The sequence below is a fragment of the Chelonoidis abingdonii genome, chromosome 7, assembly GCF_003597395.2.
Source record: "Chelonoidis abingdonii isolate Lonesome George chromosome 7, CheloAbing_2.0, whole genome shotgun sequence".
NCBI lineage: Eukaryota > Metazoa > Chordata > Testudines > Testudinidae > Chelonoidis > Chelonoidis abingdonii.
The window spans coordinates 61,865,882-61,889,215 of NC_133775.1; the positions used below are offsets into that span (position 1 = coordinate 61,865,882).

A 23,334-nucleotide genomic window follows, 5' to 3' on the forward strand; every position below is an offset into this window, starting at 1 on the left:
GCCAATACCGTCGATTTGCAGCCACACTAACCCTAATCCCACATGGCAATACTGATTTCAGCGCTACTCCTCTCGTCGGGGAGGAGTACAGAAACCAGTTTTAAGAGCCCATAATATCGATATAAAGGGCCTCGTTGTGTGGACAGGTGCAGGGTTAAATTGGTTTAACGCTACTAAAATCGGTTTAAACGCGTAGTGTAGACCAGGCCTCAGTTATGAAGGGGGCGGGGGCAGGGGAGTTGAGCTCTCGCACAATTACAAATTAAGCATTGCTATCAGCTGGTTTGCAGATTCCCCCTGCAAGCCCTCAGGGTAGGTGCCAATCACAGTGCTTCCAGCTCTTGCAAATTAAAGTGCTTCTTGCTGCAGCTGTTGTGGAAATAATGAGAACACGTGCTGTCATGCATTTGTGGTGCAGGTGGTTGCAAGTCTCATAACTCACTTTCTTCCTCTCTGGCCCTGGCAGCCACTTGTTCCCATAGCTGCCAAAGCTTGTGCAGCTCCACCTGTAACGTTTCTGACAAGTGAGAAAGTCACTAACATGTATCCTATATGGTTTCCTGTTATTGCTTGCTGCGGGGGACTGGAATCCATGTGAGGGACATTGGATAATGTCACACATGGAGCGGCACAAAACAAACCTTCACTTCTTTCCAAAAAAGTCAATTGCTACTGATTATACCATTCTCCCCACTCCGAAGTAAATTAGTACCTTTCTATTTTTGTGCTTGACCTTCTGTGACATTGCACTCTATATGTTTATGGATATATGCTTATAAGTGTAAATATAACATAACTGGAATATGCTTTATGCTATGTAACATATCTTTGCAAAGGTTATGATCTACTGAATATATTCATCCTATTTGTAGGCATGTATCATTTTTAGATCTGAAGTTATGAGTGTTGGCTCTATGCTTGTATTTAAAGTGTTTGCTGGAGGAAACGCATAAGGGAGGTTTGGCCAACATATTGTGAAGGGACTATTCAAGTAATGGAGAATACTTAACTAACAGTGGACTTTGGGAGATGCCAATCCACATCTGAGCTTTCCTGGGAACATTCAAACTAATATGTAAACAATGGTGTAGGCCTGCAAAAAGCTGAATCATTCATGGACATGTGACTTGCCCAGGTGGCTACAAACTCCATCTTGTTGCTGTGATTTTGCACAGAAGAACAAAGGGATTTCTGCCTACGAGAGAGAATATAAAAGACCCTGGAAGCAGGGCTGGTGCAACCATTTAGGCGACCTAGGCTGGCCTCTAGGGCTCTGGCATTTGGGGGGCGCCATTTTCTTCGGCAGTGACCGCAGTGGCCAGAACTTCGGCCACCCCGGTCGCCGCCGGCATTTAGGCGGAGGGAGCTGGGGCAGGGGAACATGGGGAGGGCTGCCAACAGCAAGTAAGGGTGGGGGGCAGCATGCAGGGGAACTGCCCGCCCCAGCTCACCCCTGCCCTACCTCCTCCCCGAGCACGCCGTGGCTGCTTCATTTCTTCCACCTTCCAGGCTTGCGGCACCAATCACCTTAGGCGCCGCAAGCCAGTGAAGCAGCCACGGCGTGCTCATGCACCGAGCAGGGGTGAGCTGGGGTGGGAGGGTGCCTCAGGGTGGAGGCTGGGGGGTGGGGAGCTGCTGTAAGGTTGGCGCCTCAGGGCGGAGAGGGGGAGCTGCCACAAGGTGGGGGCTCCTCAGAGCGGGGGTGCGTGGGGATGGCGCAAGGTGAAAGTTTCGCTTAGAGCGCAAAACATCCTTGCACCAGTCCTGCCTGGAAGACTCCATTTTTGTCTTCAGCTGGCTCAAAAGATGGCTTCTCCACCTCAAAGACATGCCTGAAGGAAACTGGAACAAAGGACAGTAACTACAGGGGTGTGAGTCATTGCTGATCCCAGATGAGGAAGGGGTCTAGTCTGTGAAAGAAGCTTATTGGGACATTTCTGAGGGTGAGATTTAGCTGCATTTAGTTTCCTAATGTATTAGGCTTAGATGTGTGTTTTTGTTTTATTTTGCTTGGTAATTTACTTTATTCTGTCTGTTTTACTTAAATCCTACTTTTTATATTTAATAAAATCACTTTTTACTTATTAATTAACGCAGAGCAAGTAATTAATACCTGGGGAAGCAAACAGCTGTGCATATCTCTCTATCAATGTTATACAGGGTGGACAATTTATGAGTTTACCCTGTATAAGTTTTATACAGAGTAAAATGGATTTATTTGGGGTTTGGATCTCATTGGGAGCTGGGTGTCTGGGTGCTGGAGACAGGAGTACCTGCTGAGTGGTTTTCAGTTAAAGCCTGCAACTTTGGGGACATGGTTCAGACCCTGGGTCTGTGTTGCCTCAGGCTTGCTTGTCTGGCTCAACAAGACAGGGTTCTGGAGACCCAAGCTGACAGGGAAAACAGGCTCAGAGGTAATTTCAGCATGCCAGATGACAGTCCCAAGGGAGTCTCTGTGACCAAACCTGTCATATCTTCTGGTCCTGCTGGATCAACATGGGGGAGGGGGTTATATTGCCAAATAATTCCAGCAGATGATACCAGTTTGCTTCTAATTATTGGCCTGTCAAGAATTACGTATCAATTTATGTAACTGGAGATTGTCCTGTTGGTTTCCTTTCTCTGTTTCTTTCACTCCTATTCTCCTTTTATGGTGAAACAAACCATAAAAAATAAATTGTAATTAAAATTAAATATATATATTACAAAGCTTGTCAGGGCTGCTTCTGCCTCAGAGATAGATCAAGGGTGGTCGCCTAGAACAGCAATGTGTTAAGGAGCCTCACTCCAGAATGTTTCATAATGACTGTTTATTGTGTGAAAGACTATGGCCTGGGTATGGCAGATATTTTCCAATTAACATAAGACAGCAAATTCATAGAGATGGCACATGATTTATATTATTAGGTAGGATTCAGGAAAGGTTGTGCAGTGATATCTTATTCATTCAATGTTCTACACTAGTTTCTCTCCACAGAAGCTAGTTCTACACTGATTTCCCATGCAAGGAGCCTGGATATACTGGTGGGGATCTTGAACAGGGAATCAGCAACTATGTGGATCCTATGGCCAAAATTTTATGCTTTTGGATAGTTGAATCATAGAATATCAGGGTTGAAAGGGACCTCAGGAGGTCATTTAGTCCAACCCCCTGTTCAAAGCAGGACCAATTCCCAACTAAATCATCCCACCCAGGGTTTTCTCAAGCCTGACCTTAAAAACATCTAAGGAAGGAGATTCCATCACCTCCCTAGGTAACCCATTCCAGTACTTCACCACTCTCTGAGTGAAAAAGTTTTTTCTAATATCCAACCTAAACACTCCCCACTGCAACTTGAGACCATTACTCCTTGTTCTGTGATCAGGTACCACTGAGAACAATCTAGATCCATCCTCTTTGGAACCCCCTTTCAGGTAGTTGAAAGCAGCTATCAAATCCCCCCTCATTCTTCTCTTCTGCAGACTAAACAATCCCAGTTCCCTCAGCCTCTCCTCAGAAATCATGTGCTCCAGCCCCCTAATCATTTTTGTTGCCCTCCCGCTGGACTCCTTCCAGTTTTTCCACATCGTTCTTGTAGTGTGGGGCCCAAAACTGGACACATTACTCCAGATGAGCATGTCTAGACAACACTGTAGTAGAAATACAAGTGGCTACCAGGATCATCTCTATGTTACCACTTCTATTATTACTACCAGATGCTCTGGGGGGGAATTTTAAGGGGAAAAGCTAGTGCAGACAAGACCTTAGGAGTTACTGTAACAACAAGAGATGCAGCATTTACACATGGAAATGTGATTTTCAAGATCCTGGTGTTCTTTGAACGTATCCAATTCCATAATCCAGTTAAGTCAATGGAAAGTCTCTCATTTACTTCAGTGGCTACTGGATCAAGGATTTGGAGATTGATATTCTAGCCTTCACCTTCCAGCCTTCTTCATTAGCCTCTGTTTAGTTCCCGTGCACTTCTATATCCTCGATTTAAACTGTGTACTCTAATAGAGCAGCACTAGATCTGTTTTGAATATATGACCTGGATTTGGAGCAGCTGATGTTTCATTAGATAGGGTATAATTAAGGGCTGGTCCAGTGTCTAAGTCAATAGGAGTCTTTAAATTGATATCACTGAGCATTGGACTAGGCCAGGGGTGGCCAATCTGAGCCTGAGAAACAGCCTTAACTTGCCAATGAACATTGCCAAAGAGCCACAGTAATATGTCATCAGCCCCCCATCTGCTACCCCCCCAGCACCTCCTGCCCACTGGCAGCTCCGCCAATCAGTGCTTCCCCCTTTGTCCCCATGCCTACCACCTGCTACAATCAGCTGTTTTGCAGTGCACAGGAGGCTCTGGAGATGAGGCACGAGGACATGGCATGCTCAGGGAAAGGGGCAAGGGCCTTGGGGGAAGGGGAGATGTGGTGGCAGGACCCGGGGCAGAGCAGAGGGTTGAGCAGTAAGCACCCCACAGCACATTGGAAAGTTAGCATCTGTAGCTCCAGCCTCGGAGTCAGCGCCTATGCAAGGAGCCGCATATTAACCTCTGAAGAGCCGCATGTGGCTCCGGAGCCACAGATTGGCTACCCCTGGACTAGGCCTTTTTTGGGAGACATCAGGGACTGTCTGGTACAGTTAAGGCCTTGCAGAATCAGGCTTTTAATCTAGTAATGAGGTACAGTTTCTCAAAAAAATTTCAGCCAAAAAAGATGCTTGGGAATTTCCTGATCCACAGCACCTGCAGTAAAAGAAAAAGGATTTAATTAACTGTGTTGTTTGGGGCTACTAATACATTTTTTTCCCCTAAACAAAAGCCTTTACTGCCTTTCCTGTGTTCCTTTTGTTGGAATGGAGCCAAATTGTTTTGCAGTTTTCTCTGAAAGCATTATGCATGCTCTTCTGAAAATGAGGTAACAGGAGTCAGCCTACATCTTTCATATTTGTAAGAGATCAACAACATCATTTGTGCATGGTCTCCACCACCATTGAGAATAGATTTCCTGCGGTTACTTGCTTCTAAATTGCTTGACACAGCAGATCACAGTAGCCCCCAATAGCACAAGTGTTTCATAGATTTGTATGAAAAAAAATTCTACTTTGGGCATTCATCACATTTGGATACCACTGTGATCTTTATCTCATGTGGGGGCACAGAATTTTATATAACATAATAAGGAGAGACTGTATGTTTCAGTATCAACACTGAATATATCCCAAACTATTAGGCATTGACACTATCACCATATGGCAGTGGAAAATTAATTTTTCCTAGCTATGGAAAGTCTCAAACTTAGACTATTATTTTCGTGTAAGAGTAAGATGGCTCCTCTTAATATATCCAGCTCCTTAGGCAGATAACTTAATTGATAGTTCAAATAAACTTATTGTGAGATAAAAAATCCAGTAACATAAGTGAGATGTGTTTCTAGACGCGTATACATTTTTTTAAATATAGAAAAAATACAACATTCCTAATTAAATTTCTTCTTTTATTCACTGGAATTATTTGTATTCTTTGTTTTACAAGTGAGCACTACAAATATCAGGTGACTAAAAGCTAGACTATTCCACATTAAGGTAATTTTTCCAAAGTTTAATCAAATTAGATCCTTTTTTGTTTAAAATGTATCTACCAAAGCTACACTGCCAATGTCTTCCTATCATATCCATTAGGGGGAGCCACAGGGTAACGTTGCCAGATAGATTGTGTGAAGGAGTCAGGCTGCTTAGTTAATTTAGAGGAGGTGTATGGTGCAGTGGCTTATTCATTCCCCCACCCTGAGCTCATGTGATGGTGCTCAGAAGTAGAACTTTCTCCCTGTAACAGAGCAATTGCTTTCTGTTTGAAGGACTGTGATGGGAAGTACAGGTCTTTCTGCACATGCAGGAAGGACTCCATAGTCCACATACATGACAGCCCTGAGAGCAGGCCTCACTGAGTCAAAAAGCAATGCATTTTTCTGGGTTCATTGCTAGAAAGATTTCTGAATTCAAAGAAGCACTTCTACCTAGGAGTTATTTATGTGAGCTGGTTAGGCTCAGTACTTTAAAGAAGGGCTGGGTTAAAGAGGATGGAATTATAGACCAATATCTGAGGCAGATCTGGGAAAACATGATTCTTGGAGATTTCTTTTGGCCTATAGTAACTGTGAGTTTGTATGTAAGGAATGTATCCAGAAACTTCTAGCAAGTTTGCATAATTTTGGTTAACCCAGAGCTCTTGTAATAAATCTGAAAACCTAGCAAGTTTAAACCTGGTGTTTAAATCTTATTCTGCTGTGAACTTTTTCTCTAGCTAGTTAGAGACTGGCTTTATCCCAGGGACCTTGCCTCCAGGTGTATGAACACACCAGTCTAATTTATTGATTTTTAGTGTGACTGGAGTTAGCTTTAAAAACAAGCAAAGCAAGTAGTGTCTTTGCCCCACAACCCATGCAAAACATACAACTTGAAGATGAGGAGTCTGATTTCCAGTTGGCCTGCACCTTGTGGTAGTTATGTATACCTGCAAAAGTGGGTGTAACCTGCTTCCATATTGTTTTAGTAGCATGTTACAACCACTTTATACTAGAATAAGCGGTCACACAAGGTGCAGGACAATCAAGAATTAGGCTTGATATCTTTCTAGAAACACAAAGCATAGGGTCAGACCTCTTTTAACAAGACTGGAAGTGGTGTGGGGACAACTCATGGTATGATATTATCTTTCCAGAAACTCGAAACCAGGCAAATCTTAAGGTTTGTGCTGAATTCCCCTCGACCAACTGTGAACTAGTCTTTGTTTTCCTGAGTGGGTATATCACATCTCAAATCTTTACGTTTTTGAAAGCATAACAACAACTCTGTTAGGCACTTCAGATTAACATAGTAATGCCCCAGAACATTTAAAACCTACTTTCAATCATATTATCAAATGGTTCTACAGCTCTGAATTTACATGGCTGTAGCACAGTTAAAACACCATGTAATTCTGTGTACATGGTCAAGAACAAACTATATTTTATCCATTTTCAAATGTTGTAACTGGGTGCCCAAATTGGTAATTTTATAGCACAACAGGACCATAGAAGTTAATTCTAACAGAAAAAATCAATACTGATTTGTTTTCACCATGTCAGTATTATGCAAAACTGACTTAGTAGGTTACTTTAATTGGTAATTAAAATTAGACAGAAAACATACATTGACTATTGTTGTTGATAGCATAATTTCATCTACATTGGACCTAGTGTATGTGTTGTCTATTTCTTATAACAGCAGATTGGGGATCAGGACGCATAAGAACAAAATCCAGCTCTTTTAGTGATTCAGTGGGTGAGTTTGGGCAACTAAATATTTCTATGCCTCAATTTTACCAGTCTGTAAAATGAGGCTAATACTCTGAAGTCTAATTAACTGCTGTGAAATACTTTCAGACATTGGATTGGAGATGCTGAAAAAGTGCAAAGCAACATTGTCATAAATAGATAGCTAAGGGTTAATGTTTCTTTTACCTGTAAAGGGTTAACAAAGGGAACCAAACACCTGACCAGAGGACCAATCAGGAAACTGGATTTTTCAAAGTCAGGGAGGGAATTTTTGGGGTCTGAGTTTTTTGTCTGTCTCTCAGCTATGAGAAGGTTCTTTCTATCTTCTAATCTTCTGTTTCCAAATTGTAAGTACAGGTAGAAAAACAATATAGGCTTTTATGTTGTTTTGGTTGTATTTACATGTGTGTAGCTTGCTGGAATGTTTCAAATTGGATATCTTTTTGAATCAGACTGTTTATTCATATTTTTCTTATAAGCAATAGCCCTGTATTGTCACTTGATGCAGAGATTATATTCTTATGTCTTTTTCTTTCTTTTTATATAAAGTTTTCTTTTTAAGACTTGTTTGAGTTTTTCTCTCTGGGTAGGCTAAGGAACGAAGGGGAGGGAATTCTCTTTGTGTTAGATCTACGGAGGGTGAAGCTCTGCAGCACCAGGGAATTGGTGGGAGGGGGAGGAGAGATAGAATCTTTTCTGTTTCCTTGTATTTGGGGTTTGTCTCTTTGTGGAATAGAGGAGACATGCTTCTTGGTATTGTGATGTAAAGAGATTGCATCAGTACTCCCAGGTTAGCCCAGAGAGGAAAGTCTGGGTGGGAGAGAGAGGGGGAAGGGAAGTGGGTTATTTCCCTTTGTTGTGAGACTCAGAGTCTCTGAGCCTTGGGGTTCCTCCAGGGAAAGTTTGGGGGACCAGAGCGAGGCAGGCGCTGTAATTCCTGTCTGGTGGCAGCGAGATAAGATCCAAGCTGGTAATTAAACTTGGAGGTTCACGCTAGGCACCCAGATTTCTGGACGCTAAGGTCTAGATTTGGGAAAGATGCTTATGATAAACATAATATAATTAAATTTTCATTTGAAATGCAAGACTTTCTCTCAGATTCTAAAAGTGTAGCAAAGGACAGAAATTTCCTTCTCTGTAGATCAAATAATTATTTGCCATTATAATGTATTAATGTTAAAATTTTATGAGATTTTGAGGGGTGTTTCATATTGCAGTTTTATCCATTTCAGGGTTTCATTCTTTTCTCTTTAACTTGGAGTGTTACTTGTGTGTAATTCCATTAGGAATTTGATAACTTTTTTGATTTATTAGTAAGAGCTTTGAAGTTCAGCTCTCATATTAGTTTTGAAATAAAGATAAATATAATGAATTAGACTATATATCAAAATTGCCACCATTCTGCTTCTCTAGTCATAATGAGAAGGAAAAGGAGGGAAGGAGACCCTGATGAAAAATAGTTTGATTGTTAAGTGTGTTGTTCCAACTTTGTGAATTACACACAGCTCACTGTTTTAAAACTCCGTTCCAAAGAACTCTTGTGGGTTTAGCTCTTTCAACAGTGTTTGGCTAGTCAGGTACAAACTTTCCTGAGATGTGATTTGCAGGTTGCAAGTGGCAGTTAAAGACAGACATGTGATACCATGAACATACCTAGATACTTGTGCTAGCAGCCAACATGATTTGTGTCTGTCCAGTGGGAAAGAGAAAGTCTGGTCCAGAACTCTGCAGCAGGACTGGGATTCCGCAGGACCTGCTGCTGTAACAGCAGGAGTGGATAAAATGTACTTTGTTGCAGGTGGGACTGGACATGCAAAAAAAACCAGATTGCGATTGTGATGAGTTCCTCCCTGCCCTGGGGTGCCACTTGGAACTGAGGTACTACTGAGCTTGCCTGACCCACCAGCCTGGGTTCCTTTTACACTGTACTGTTATGCAGCCTGTCAAGCCCTTCCCCAGGCTTCTGACTGCACTTTACCAGCACACATACAGCTAGGGACACATTCAGCTGAAGCTGGACACACAGATGCTGAGATCAGCTCTGCATGGGAAGGCTCAGCTAAGGAACTGTCCAGTTACTGAAATGCACTCCCCCACACTGAAGTGTAAACTCAAAATTGCACCATCTTGCACTGTACAGTTCTCTCTGTACAGCATAAGATCATGAAATTTGCCCCCTCCCCCAGTGTGGAGAGGAATATATACAGCTTTCTGCCCCAAGTTATGATTTACACACACACTGGTTTTAGACCAAACAAAAGGAAGTTTATTAACTTTTAAGTGATTATAAGGGATCATAAACAGATCAAAGCAGATTACCTAGCAAATACAGCAAACATGCAATCTGAGATTAATATACTAAAGAAATGGGTTATAAATAGCAAAATCTCACCCTAAATGTTGTTTTAGGTAGATTGCAGACATTCTTGAATGCAAACTGCACTTGCTTGCAAATTAAAACTCTAGATATTCCTTTCACAGGGCAGACAACCCTCTAGCCTGGGCTCAACCCTTCTCCCCTAATCCAATCTTTTTGTTCTCGGGTGTTTCCAGCAGTCCTCTTTCTTGGGGGCGGGAATCGATGACGAATGAACCCTGATGATGTCACTCCCCTGCCTTAAATAGTCTTTCCATATGGCGGGAATTGTTTGTCTCCCAGTTTGATTCCCACCCCCCAGTCAGTGGAAAAACACTAGTATTATCATAGAGTCCAGTACCAGGTGACTTGGTCACATGTCCCTGCAGCCATAACTCAGAGACTGTTTGTAGCTAAGGCATCCTGGTGGGAGATTACCATCTTCAAAGACCTATTGTTCTCCCTAATGGCCCTTCCCAATTGGCCATCTGGACTGATTCCATTCTGTCTAGTGGGCATTCCTCAGGTGTAAACGCATTTGTAAAAGACAATGTTCCTGACTTCAGATACAAAAATGATACATGCATACAAATAGGATAATCATATTCAGTAAATTATAACCTTTCCAATAATAATTCACATGCCTTATCTTGCATAAAATACATCATAGTTATGCCATAATCATGTCATATATAACAATATGAAGAATATGGGAGCATAGTGCCACAGCAGTAATTTGCAGGAAAACACCTTAAAACTTGCAATACTTAAATTCAGGGTGGATTTGATTTAAATCATAATTTCTACATAAAAATGCGTTCTTCTTGGTTGTTATAACCTTACTAGATATTCTTCACAACTCAGAGATAGATATAGATTTCATTTTTGGACAGTACACACTATAATTTTTAATGTGATTTATTTTGAAAACTTTTCAGATTAGTTTTACAGCTATATCGGAAAATAAATGGTTGTTCAGTTACTTCATTTACCAAACCTAATTGAAACAGATATTTATGAAGTCATTGGGAGGTAAACTATCTCCAGTTCAACAGGCTAATCATTAATATTCGGAGGATTTTCTTGCCATGCTGTGTTAGGAGGAGAACATCACCAGACAGACATTTAAATTGTTTTATTTAACTAAAGCAACACTACGTAGTCTGGATTTTTTTTCTGCAACAGAAAACATATAATAGTTTAACACAACAAGCATATGAATTTTTGAGTTTAGTTAAACATTCAAGTTTTTTTAAAATCAGGTTTGTTTTTGTTAATTGTTTTTAAGTAAAATAGTTAAATGAAATATTTAAAAAAAAACAAAACCAAATTAAATCGACTGTGTCAGCCACGTCAACATAAGAAACTTAAAGTATTGGTTTTTGTAGCTAACCTCAGTCATCTTCATAGAATATCAGTGTTGGAAGGGACCTTAGTTCAACCCCCTGCTCAAAACAGGCCCAACCCCCAGATAGACTTTTGCCCCAGGCCCCTAAATGACCTTTTCAAGGATTGATTTCACAATCCTGGGTTTAGTAGGCCAATACTCAAACCACTGTGCTGTCCCTTCTTTCACCTTCATTACCCTATTTGTTCATAATCTAGAAAAAAAAAACAAGCTTTCCTGCTTTTTTCAGGTCCCAAACCATTTCTCAATTTGGAATGAATTAGTCCAAAGGAAGAAAATATTATTTTCCACAGCAGAAGAAGCCAGTGTTGTTAAAAGTAAGATTCACATCAACCGTCTCTGAATCCAAGTGCCTAAGTGACTTCCACCAGTTCACTGGTGTGACTTTCTTTAAAACATCATCAGCAAACATATATTTCTTGAATGGTTAACCCTTATCTCTGAAGTTTATTATAGTTGGCATTATGGAGGGATGATTGCTGGATGTCCATGTCTTAGCCAACTCCTCTTCTTCAGCAGTTAAGGTTCAACTCTGGTACCAAGTATTGAGAATATTTGCAAGAAAATGAGCTGGAGATAGTGCTTGTCTCGTTTGTTCTTTTAATGCTTGTAATTTAACTCTGTCGTTGCATATTTCTCTTTTTGAGATCTCACTCAGTTCCTTCCAAATTTCAACAACGTCAGCAATAAAAGAGCTATTTCCCTGCATTTCGTTCATGGCTACAGATATAGGTTTTAGGGTACTCAGCATGTGTTCAACATTTCTCTTAAGCCCAATGTTGAGAACTTTGGATGTGACAGTGCCATCTATTTTTTCACGATATTGTTCACAATTAGGCAGTTCTTCATATAGTATTCAAAACAGTCCACTACTGAGTTCCATCACACATCTTGTGGGAGAGTTAGATTGGTTCCTCCCACTTTTTTCAGAGCAGCTGCTGCAAAGTGGTTGTTAGGGAAGTATTTTGCAATTTCAACAACATTAGCCTTTACTTCTGGAACACTGAAGTTTTTGGCTAGGAGGTGCATGAAGGGAGCACCACAGCCATATGTTATTAGTTTGGGACTCTCTTCTAAATAATTTCTTCTCATCTTGGATATGTTTGTAGCATTGTCTGTGACCAAGCTGCATACTAGACATTTGAATTTTTTTCCCAGTTTGTTATAGCTTTTACTGCTACTTGTAAGTAATCTGCAGTGTGTGCATTTCCTGATGTATCAGTTGTTTCTGTAAGAAAGACATTCCCTTCTCCTGTTATCGTACAAGGACATACAACAGAATCATTGTGGACATTGCTCCACCCATAAAGACTCAGGTTAGCAATTTTACTCTCTAGATTTTTTGCACGCTACTCAATTTCTCTTTTATACACTTTATCCAGCAATTTGATTGTGATGTCTGCTTTGATGGATGGACTGTATCCTGGTCTTAATGACTGAATCATGTTAATGAAGTGTGGGCTCTCAATCATACGGAAAGGAGAGTTTGTTGCATAAACAAACCGGGGAATTTTTTCATCAATTACCTCTTTTTGTAATCTGCTGGTTCTTATCACAAATTTATCTATGGTTGTTTCTGGATGATGGAGATTTTTTTTTTCTTTTTGCTACCGGTGATATGCTGTGGCTATGTGACATACATGATGTGACTGAAACACTATCCTTGGCAGATAACTCTGAAACTATAGAAAATGATGATGATCTTGAAGGTGGATAGTCTTCTGAATCCTGTATGTTGAGGATGGATACTCCTAAACAAAATAAGTCAATGCAATTATTTAATTATTATTACCATTGCATTCACTGACACTCAGTACTACTTTAAAGGTGAAATTATAAAAGAAAGATCTGCCTATTTCAGCTCTTTATTTTTTTATCACAACTGCCTCTAAAATGATAGTACGATAGAACAACAACTATATTTCTTGCTCAACATGAGAATTCAACAATAGTGCAGAAGGAAGACAGGCAGTCATTAAGAAAGAAGTATGAAATAAAAGGTTAACCAACTTGAAGATCCTGCATGTTCAGACATCTTCCTTTCATCATCTTCAACGTGGCTTCTTCCTGAGAAGGAACACTTCTCATGATACTGTTTCATTCGGGTGACCAGGCCTTGCATTTCTTTGCTGCACTTTTTGCATTTTGCACGCATGCCTGTCTTACCCACAGGTAGAGGAACTTCATTAAAATATTCCCAAACTGGGTCTCTTTTATGGCCTACTGCCATTATAGGCTTTCCCTTCTAGTGAGAGAGTGGTATGGTAGATTTCAAATCAATGAAGGCTAGACTCAGAAAGACCTCAAGACTTCTGGAATATGCTGCTCAAACAGTTTAGCCTCTGTTTGCTCTCATGTCCGCTCCCTTCTCACATTTATCTCCCAGACTTCTATTTTCTGGATCCCGTTCCGGCCGCCCATAAATCTTCTATTCATGAACTTTTGAAACTTCTGCACTTTTAGAGAGAGGAAGGAATTGACTCTGTGTACACACAATCTGCAGAGACAATAGGCTTGATGGCAGGTTATTTTCATACATGTCTCTATATTATATATTTAAAAACATTTTTTCCTGTTAAAAGGCATGTTATACTCTGTTGAGACACATATCTAGCAGTTTGAGAACTGCAAAACTAATATTTCTTGATGTATTGTTTCGATAGACTGAGACGAGTCTCTTGGGTAGAGTTAGAAGGATTAAGCCATAATCATCTATTCAGAATCCCTGGAACTGCCATAAAATTCCAGTACCTAATCCAATGAAACTTTATTGGAACTTATTTACAAACTTTTTCTTAAACATTACATGACTATTGTTTCTTTCCTGACTACAATCCTATTTCCATAGTGATAGTATACTTTGAGCAAGTATAATGTCCTCTCTTAAGTTAATGAAACTATAGTTTGCGGTTAATTTTTTCTTCATAAATGCATTGTAAACATAGAAATATCGAATTTAAATTTTAAAAATGGTAGATTTTTTATTTGTCAAATCTAATTGTTTTGTATCACACCCTGCGTTAAATTAAGTAGGATGACTGTTTAGCTAGGATGTGTCAGAGCTAGTAAGCATTGTGTTTCGATTATGTACATGAGATTAGTTAGCTCATCTATTTACCGATGTAAAAATGATATTGTTCGAATGTCTGTCAGAGCTTGGTACTTGTGCGCGAATTGTTGGTGTTTATAACACCTTTCTTGTTTTTTGTTTTGGGGTTGTTTTTTTTTGGGGTGGTATCAGAGGGTAGCCGTGTTAGTCTGGATCTGTAAAGCGCAAGAACTCCTGTGGCACTTATAGACTAACAGACGTTTGTGGAGCATGAGGCTTTCGTGGTGAATACCCCTTGGTCACATTTTGGCAGGGGGGGCATGGGAAATATGGCTCCTCTTGGTGGGATTCTAAGTTTTTTGTGGGTGGGGTAGCAGTGGAATACAAATGTCAAGTAACCCAATGTGGGAAGCTAAGTATGCGACAAGTGAGTGAATTTTATTCGCCGGGTTTCGGACTAGAGAGCAGAATGCTATTAAAACATCAGTTCCCATGCGGGCTCTGCTCTGGTTCTTGCCTCCTTTGGTTAATCATCGGCACTGTCCTCCTGTAGCATAGTCTTCTCTATCTCTTCAGTGGCAAATTCCTCTCTTGATCCTTTTGAAGCACTCCTTATCACCAAGAATGAAGATCGGCATTTAAAGCACCAGTTTCGTGTATACACCCCTCTGTTACCTTTGTGTTAGTTGCGTAATATGTTTGCCTTCTTTACTAGTGCATAGGGTGAGTCTCAGTGGGTTGTCTATGGCCTGCTCTGAACCACAAGATTGGATTGTTATGAATTTCCAATTCCTGAGGGGTGTTCCTGTAAAACTAAGGGTTAATGTCTTTTTTACCTTCTAAAGGGTTAAGAAGCTCAGTAAACCTGGCCGACACCTGACCAGAGACCAATGGGGACAAGATATCTTCACAATCTTGTGTGGAGGGAGGTCGGTCTTGTTTGTGCTTGTTTTGTTGTTGTTCGTTGGTTCGCTCTCGGACTGAGAGGGATGGACATCATTCCAGGTTCTCAAATCTTTCTGAATCAGTTTTCATGTTGTCAAGATTGACAGTAATAGCCACCGCAGATTAGTCTTATGTTTGTTTTTTTAACTCTTGTAAATTGTCTTTTTGCGTGCTAAGGTTTTTTACCTCGCGGTATGCTGTAACTTTGAATCTAAGGCTGGGGGGGGGTAGGGTGTCGTCCTCTGTCTATATGAAGCTGAGTACCCTGTAAAGCATTTTCGATCCTGATTTTAGAGAGATAATTTTTACCTTTTCTTTCTTTAATTAAAAGCTTTCTTTTTAAGAACCTGATTGATTTTTCCTTGTTTTAAAATCCAAGGAACTGAGTCTGAACTCACCAGGGATTGGTGAGGGAAAAGGAGGGGGATGGTTAATTCCTCTTTGTTTTAAGACCCAAGGGGTTTGGGTCTTGGGTTCCCCAGGGAAGGTTTTAGGGGAACAGAAAGTGTGCCAGACCACTACATTCTGGCTGGTGGCAGCATTACCAGATCTAAACTAGGAATTAAGATTAGAAGGGTCCATGCAGGTCCCCCACATTTGTACTCTAAAGTTCAAAGTGGGGTAACAAACTTTGACAGGGCCATTTAGGGAACTGAGTTTTGAAAAACAAAAACCAAAACCCATCTGGAAATTTGCCTTACTTTGAGCAGGGGGTTGTACTAGATGATCTCCTGAGGTCCCTTCCAACCCTGATATTCTATGATTGTATACTACTATCTGTGTGTAGATTATACAAAATTATCCTATCATATATATGTTATAAAGATGTTATCAGCATGACTTTTGAACGGTTGCTTTCATCACAAGATAAATGTTAGTTATACGGATAATCCCAGTGTGAGTCAGTAGACTTTAATACCACACCATCATCATGTAGTCTGTATATTCTATGTATATTACAGAACTACTTTAGGGATGTTTCTAAGTTCTAAAACTTCCTATTAGGACTATTTCTTGTATGTTTTGGGCTGTAAATCCCAGGTGTGTTAATTTCTGCAAGTCCAAATGTGTAGGGCTTGGGAGAAATAAAAACCTTTAAATATAAAACACCTCCAAAATGACCTAAAATATTGTGTTTCTAGTCCTAAATATGTCACTGATTTAGCTGGGTATCTCGATCTCTTCCCTCTCAAGTAGCAGTTGCCAGGCTTCCAAGGCTCTCTACAAAGGCACAGAAGGTAGTTGCTATTGGATGAAGCTCAACACAGGAAAGAGAGCCCTCTGTGTTATAGCCATTTGGGCCCTACTCAACAGCTGGATCAGCTGAGTACTGCTTCTAGGCTAAGGAGCCACTGAACTTCAAAGTACCCTCACAGAGGCTTTTCCTCTGCAAAATGGAGAGCAAGCAAGAGGGGGAGAGTAGCAAACAATTCTGAAGAAAGTAGCCCTCAAAGTGAGCTGCTGAGAGAACCCTGTTCCTCAGCACAGTCAGAAGACTGGGCAGCAACATAGATACTGCTATTTATGAGGGGCAAAGGATGCTGAAAAGCAGACTGAAATGTGAGTTGAAAAGGAAACCTTTTGCCAGCCTCTGAGACTTGAAAAAGGAAGAACAACACAGCAGATCCAGATGACAGAGCAGCAGATTCTCGCAATAGAAGACTGGTGAAAATGCTGGAGAGACAACGTTCTGAAATAGATATTAGAAAAAGAGTCCTGTTAGGTCATCTGGCCCAGCCCTAAGGGCTGGTGCAGGACAGTTCCCTTTAATAAAATTTTGAATTCAGTGATGCATGATTGACCTTTAGTATAGATCATAACTCAGTGCTGCTATAGTATGGACTGAAGTGCTTGCAGTTCCTAGACTTACAGTTTCTATAACCATGGGTTTGAACCCCAGCAAAGTCAACTCCCTTCTTGAAACATAAAAAATTCCATGTTGAGTACTGAGACAAGGATGTTTGGCTGAAACCTCAGAAACTGAGGTTCTGGGTAAATACTGAAGATTGTGTTATTTTTAGTAAGGGTTTGGTCAGGTTTCTTAAACAGCCATGTCCATTCCCCACCATCGTCTCACTATTTGTTTGCTACTATGGCCACAAACAATGTTTGAGTGCCTTGGACATCTTTGATGTGGTATAGTTAGTAATTGTACAATTTTCATTTGTGGTGTTTACCTAGTTCTGTTGCTGGTCTCACTGAGCTGAAACAGTTGGAAATATCACTTGATACAGCCTACGTTGTCTCAGTCTTAAGTGGAAGAGACTAGTAGTTTCCTTAAATATGCAAAGGAGAAAAATGATCCTGTGTTCTATTTCATCTTCTTGATGCTTAAAGAATCTATTTTAATTCTGTTCGCTTTGTCTTTGTTTAAAAAAAAGAAAAAAATTCAAGTCTTGTCTACTTGGAAAGAGCGTGGCTGGCTAGAGAATTGATAGAAGTATGACATCACAAGGGCCAAGGAAGTGAGACCTGATTGGCTATGGGAAAGTGATTTTTTTAAAATTCAGATTGTTTAAAACTTTATTTGATTATTCCCTATTTAACTAAAGTATTTGGGTGAAAAAGGCCCTTCAGTTTCTCCATCCATTCAATAAAGGTGTAAGAAAGCTAGTCCCATACACATTGAGTATTCAGGAAATCTTCTGCTCAAAAAGAGAAGTGAGACTTGCCATTCCTGATATTTATAAGGAAATAGGAAGGTAGAGGCTGCTTTTGCATTACAAAGAGAGAAAGGAAAACTTATAGTTTTAAGGTCTTTATTCAATACCCAAGTACTGCAATTGTTTTGTCTAGAGGGAACTTCCGACAGCTTGCTCTTCAGGTACCCATCATGGCTTATACAGGGTAAACTCATAATTGTTCACCTTCTATAATACTGATAGAGAGATATGCACAGCTGTTTGCTCCCCCAGGTATGAATTACTTGTTTTGGGTTAATTAATAAGTAAAAAGTGGTTTTATTAAATATAAAAAGTAGGATTTAAGTAGAACAGACAGAATAAAGTAAATTACCAAGCAAAACAAAACAAAAACATGCATGTCTAAGCCTAATACAGTAGGAAACTAAATACAGGTAAATCTCACCCTCAGAGATGTTCCAATAAGCTTCTTTCATAGACTAGACTCCTTCCTCATCTGGGTCCAGCAATCACTCACACCCCTGTAGTTACTGTCCTTTGTTCCAGTTTCTTTCAGGCATGTCCGTGGGGTGGAGAGGCCATCTTTTGAGCCAGATGAAGACAAAAATTGAATTTTCCAGGGCCTTTTATATTTTCTCTCTTGTGGGCAGAAATCCCTTTGTTCTTCTGTGCAAAATCACAGCAACAAGATGGAGTTTGTAGCCACCTGGGCAAGTCACATGTTCATGAATGATTCTGCTTTTTGCAGGCCGACACCGTTGTTTACATGTTAGTTTGAATGTTCCCAGGAACGCTCAGATGTGGATTGGCGTCTCCCAAAGTACATTGCTAGTTAAGTACTCCCAATTACACTATGTGTTTCCTACAGCAAACACATTAAATACAAGCATAGAGCCAACACTCATAACTTCAAATCTAAAAATGATAAATGTCTACAAATAGGATGAATATATTCAGTAGATCATAACCTTTGCAAAGATATGTTACATGGCATATCTAGCATAAAACATATTACAGTTATGTTATATTTACACTCGAAAGCATATTTCTATAAAAGCATTATGGGGTTCAATGTCACAGCCTATATTTTCTGTTTTTGCTTGGTTTTGTTTTGTAACATCTAGCTTCCAACAGTGGTGACAATGATTATGCTACCCATTAGGGGTAGATTGTGTTTTTTTGTGTTTTGGGATTATGCTAACCCTTTAGGGGTAGATTTTTGCATTCACAGAACTTTCATTGAGCCTGGTGACTCTGGTGAGTTTTGGGAGCACAAGAAATGCAGGATTAATAATCTTAATCTCTGCATTTTTACACTTAAATGGTATGATTGTAATCCTGAAAAATGAGTGAATGAATAAATTTGAAGTACACCTCTACCCTGATATAACGCCACCCGATGTAACACGAATTTGGATATAATGCAGTAAAGCAGAGCTCTGGGGTGGGGTGGTGATGCGCGCCCTGGTGGATCAAATCAAGTTCGATATAACATGGTTTCACCTATAACATAGTAAGATTTTTTGGCTCCCTAGGACAGTGTTATATTGAGGTAGAGGTGTATCTCTTTTAATGTTTGGAAAGTTGATACATTTGGTTTGTTTAGTTTCTTGGTGGCTTTTGTTTTGATTTATGGGTACTTAAAATAAACATTTCATTTTGTTTAAGCACTTAATACAAAAGGAGAATTTGGGAAGAGGCCTTTGATGTGGGAATTACACTATTCATTGTTTGTTGTCTTTTACAGAAGCTGTGCGCAGCAATGAAAACATTGACAAGAGGAGCAGCTGTCTTGGAGAAACAGTGATAAGCAGCCGTATAAATAGCTTAGTGATTGGACATTTTAAAATTCTGCTTCTAACATTGATGCTGTCTTGTTAATGAGCTGAAAGACCAATGGAGAAACTAGTGAGGAAGGGGTAAGTCACACATCCAGCTCCTTATTTCTTGCGTCTGATAGATATGCTGACACATGCTACCTGCAAATCACCAGAATAACAAAACCATTGGGGCCAAATAGTCTAGAGACTTTAAGGACTTGTATATGCAGGAAGGCTTTTTCGGTGTAATCTAAGGGCATGGCTACACTCGCAAGTTAGAGCACATTAAAGCAGCCCCGGGTACCCTAACTCATGACCCTTCCACACTGGCAAGACACTTAGAGTGCCTGGACTCTGCAGCTGGAGCGCTCCTGGTAATCCACCTCCACAAGAAGCATAACGCTTGCTGCACCTCGACTGAAACACTCCAGCGTCAGTGTGAACAAGGTGTTGCATTACTGCACTTTGATCAGCCTCCGGAAACGTCCCATAATCCCCTTAAGTCAAGTGTCTGCTTTTGTCATTGTTTGGAGTCGGCTGCAGGAATGGGGATATGCCCTTTCAAAGCTCCATTTCTGTCAGCCAGAATGCTTATTTGCCCCAGGACAAAGCAACCATTAGTGTGGAATGTTGCTTGAGGGGTGTGGCCACGTCAGGGCGCTTGAATCTGACACTGTGGACACACTACAGCACTTTCCCTACTGCGCTTTCCGAGGGCTGGTTTAACTCACTGCGGTCTACATCTGCAAGTGTAATCATGCCCTAAGGTGTGGATTTAAACTGATGTAACCTTGTCAAGGCTGATTTCCCACTCTGGCACTTCGAGAGCAGAAGGTGGGGGCCCGCAAGGATTTTAAAAAGTAATACTGTCCACTCCAGGCTTGTATTAAACTCCCAAGGTTACAGCTTTTCTCTGACCTTGAATTGGTAGATGCTGCCACCACCCAAGCGCAGAATCCATTTGAGAGCCCAGGAAGGTGTACTTAGGAATTCCTTCCTGTGGAATACCCTCAAGCCCTTTCACCCCTGACTCTGGGGAAGAGCTGAGAAAGAAAAAAGGGGACATTAGCTTTTGCCACCAGCTAATTAAACATGTGCACAAACCTCTTAGGACACACAAATCCAATTCTGTTCTTAAAAAAAAAAAAGAAAATATACCTGGGAATTCAAGCTAAACAACTACAAGGATTAAGCACCGAGAATAGTTTTCTTGAGGTCCAGCTTAAAGGTTACAAGCAAAACAAAAGCACCTTGGTTTTGCACAGAGGAATTCACAAGCCATAAAGAAATAAATTAAATAAACCTAATTGTGTCTTCCTAGACATTTCCTGATCTACTTACATATCTTGGGTTTTAAATGATTAGTCTTTAGGTATGATACTGATGATTTTTCTTACCTGGCCCAAACTTCTTACAGCACAGCTCTGCCCTGTCCCCTCTCTCTGGGAGTACAACTACAGACAGACAAAAGGGAAATTGGCTTTTTTGGCCAGGGGTCCACTCACTTCCTTTTACCTATGCATAGCACTGAGACTTTTTAACCCTTTACAGGTAGAGCAATTAGAGAACAGCTATTAAGAGGGCTTTTATAGCTACTGGCTGGCTAGGTGTCCATAAAAGGAAGCTACCCCACCCGCTTCATTTATCACAAACCCTGTTATAACTCTTCTATTTACCAAGTTTTTGGGCAGAACTGGAGTGTATGAGAACAGAATGGCTGCCCTTGTTTCATGTGCTTATCAGTGGCCAAAATTCTGGCTGGAAATGGTGACAATGCATTTGTGTGTAATACGAAGATAATGGAATAGGGAGTGTGATGAGAGTTTCATTGGAAGAAGAGGACCACTGTAAACGGGTGGGGACTCACCACCTGGCGCCTCCTGCTGGTCACTCCTGGGAATTAGCTCATTTCCAGTGGAGCGCCCCCTCCTGGTGGTGTCCCGTCCATTATTCTGCCCTCTGTCGGCGTCTCTGGACCCACATTGCTCCCTGCTCGGCGGCGTCCTCTTCGAGGCCACTGCCCTCCGGCAGTGCCCCTCAGTCTATCTGCATCCCCTTCCGGGGATCGATCGTCAGCAGTCCTCCAGTCAAGCCTTCATTTGCAACCACCCGCCCTCAAAGTCTAATCCCTCTCGGCAGGGATCTGGCATGGGTTTTATAAATGCACCCACCAATGGGAGCACACAGCCACTGAATGTCTGCAAGGAGGAGATGGGGGGGGACCCAGCGCCCTTTTCTGGGTCCAGCCAGGAGCCCATCTTACGGGCATTTCAGCCTACCAACTCTTGTCCTCACTCCTGTATGTATCCTCGTACTGTATTTGCACTGAGCTGTGCTTGCCCTGCAGACCCCTAGTGTACCTGCTTAGGTGCTCATTACCCATACAGGCCTAGCAGACTGAGGTGCGCTATGGTGTAGCGCCTATTGAGTCTCCCGTAGGGCCGGGCGGGCCGGACTGGGGCGGGGGTTGGGCGTAGTCCTATTGTGGTAGCCGTCTCCCCCTTAGAGATACCCATTCTCCTTCAAGATCAAGGGAGCAGGACTGAACTACTCCTGCTCTGGCAGCCTTTATATATAGGGTGATCGCCAGTGCGCCTGATGTGCTTCCCTGTTTACAATCTCAGCCCACTAGAGTTGGCTCCACTAAGCCCTGTTTTAATTGGCTTGCCGGGGCTGTGCAGGCTCCCTGCCTGCCCCAGCCCATTCTCCCAGGAGGGCGTGTGCACCCACATACAACCATACCATTGAGGCTCAGATTGCAGGATATTCGAGGTTGTAGATTGCACCAGATGCTCATTACAACCATAGGAGACCAGCTCCAAGCAATATAACTGCCTTCTCTGGCCGATTCCGCTACGATGCAGGCTGCGACTCGCCGCTGTAAGGGCTGTGTGCTGAGACGGACCCAGGGTTCTAAAGCTCGATAGACGCATTTTATGCGATTGTTGGTCCCAACAAAATAGCAAAATAGAGGGGAGAAGGGATCAATGGGTGAAATCAGACCCCTAAGGACTAACAGTCCCCGGGGTGGAAGAGCAAGGCTGCTCTACAGATTTCGCCGCCGCAAGCAGCATTCGCATCGATTGCCTCCCGTGGCAGCGACGAGCAATCCGTGTTGCCCGTCTGGGCAACTAGAGCGCTATTTCCTGATAAGCGCAATCAAAGTCTGCCGCCGATTCCCATGAGTGGCAAGACTTTCGTGATGTTTTAGCTGAAGCCCCACATGGGAACTGGCATTGCACCCCATCATGTGCCGAAGAAATGCCCAAGGGCACCACGAGCACTAGCCTCCAGCCGTCACTCCGCTGAAACAGCCAAAGAAAATGTGGATTTTACAGAGAATGGGACACAAATCTTGGAGGCCAGACACGAAACAGCACACCCACTGCAGGGAAAGTCAGTCAGCCCTGACACCACGCAAAGTTGGCAGCTAAAATCCAAGGATAGCATGAAACGACTCTAGGCATATATCTGCTGATCCCTAGTGGCTCTACATCGATCTGCTGTTGCGGCAACAAACAGGGAGGACTGCTCGGCTATGCAGGAGTTTTTGCGACTTCATAAGCACCAGCCTATAGAGAAATGAGCTCGATTTTGTGCGCTGGAGCGGCCCTGGGAAGGGCCAAAGCTCCAAAAAGTTAGTGCTGATGGTGCAGCTCGTAGAATTGCGAGGATGTTTCTGACGCAATTGCGTGCTCCCATTCATCTGTGTGCGCTGGAACTACTGGGCGCTAGCGTGGACCCAGCTAAGGATGAACAGCAGATGAGCCTAGAGCGAGCGGAAGAGCTGCGTCCGGCCAGGTGACTATGGAGC

At 41.8% G+C, this 23,334-nt stretch overlaps 2 long non-coding RNA genes across 2 annotated transcripts in view; both read left to right on the top strand.

The window, feature by feature from the left end:
• The window catches only part of LOC142047106 (uncharacterized), a 24,217-nt gene extending 2,855 nt beyond the window's left edge, over positions 1-21,362 (top strand). The window contains exons 2-3 of the long non-coding RNA XR_012656278.1: positions 19,448-19,623; positions 21,317-21,362. This is a non-coding gene — a long non-coding RNA (uncharacterized LOC142047106). The remainder of the gene's footprint in view (positions 1-19,447; positions 19,624-21,316) is intronic.
• Positions 1-23,334, top strand: part of LOC116839862 (uncharacterized) — a 374,064-nt gene that overhangs the window by 137,123 nt on the left and 213,607 nt on the right. The window lies entirely within an intron of this gene.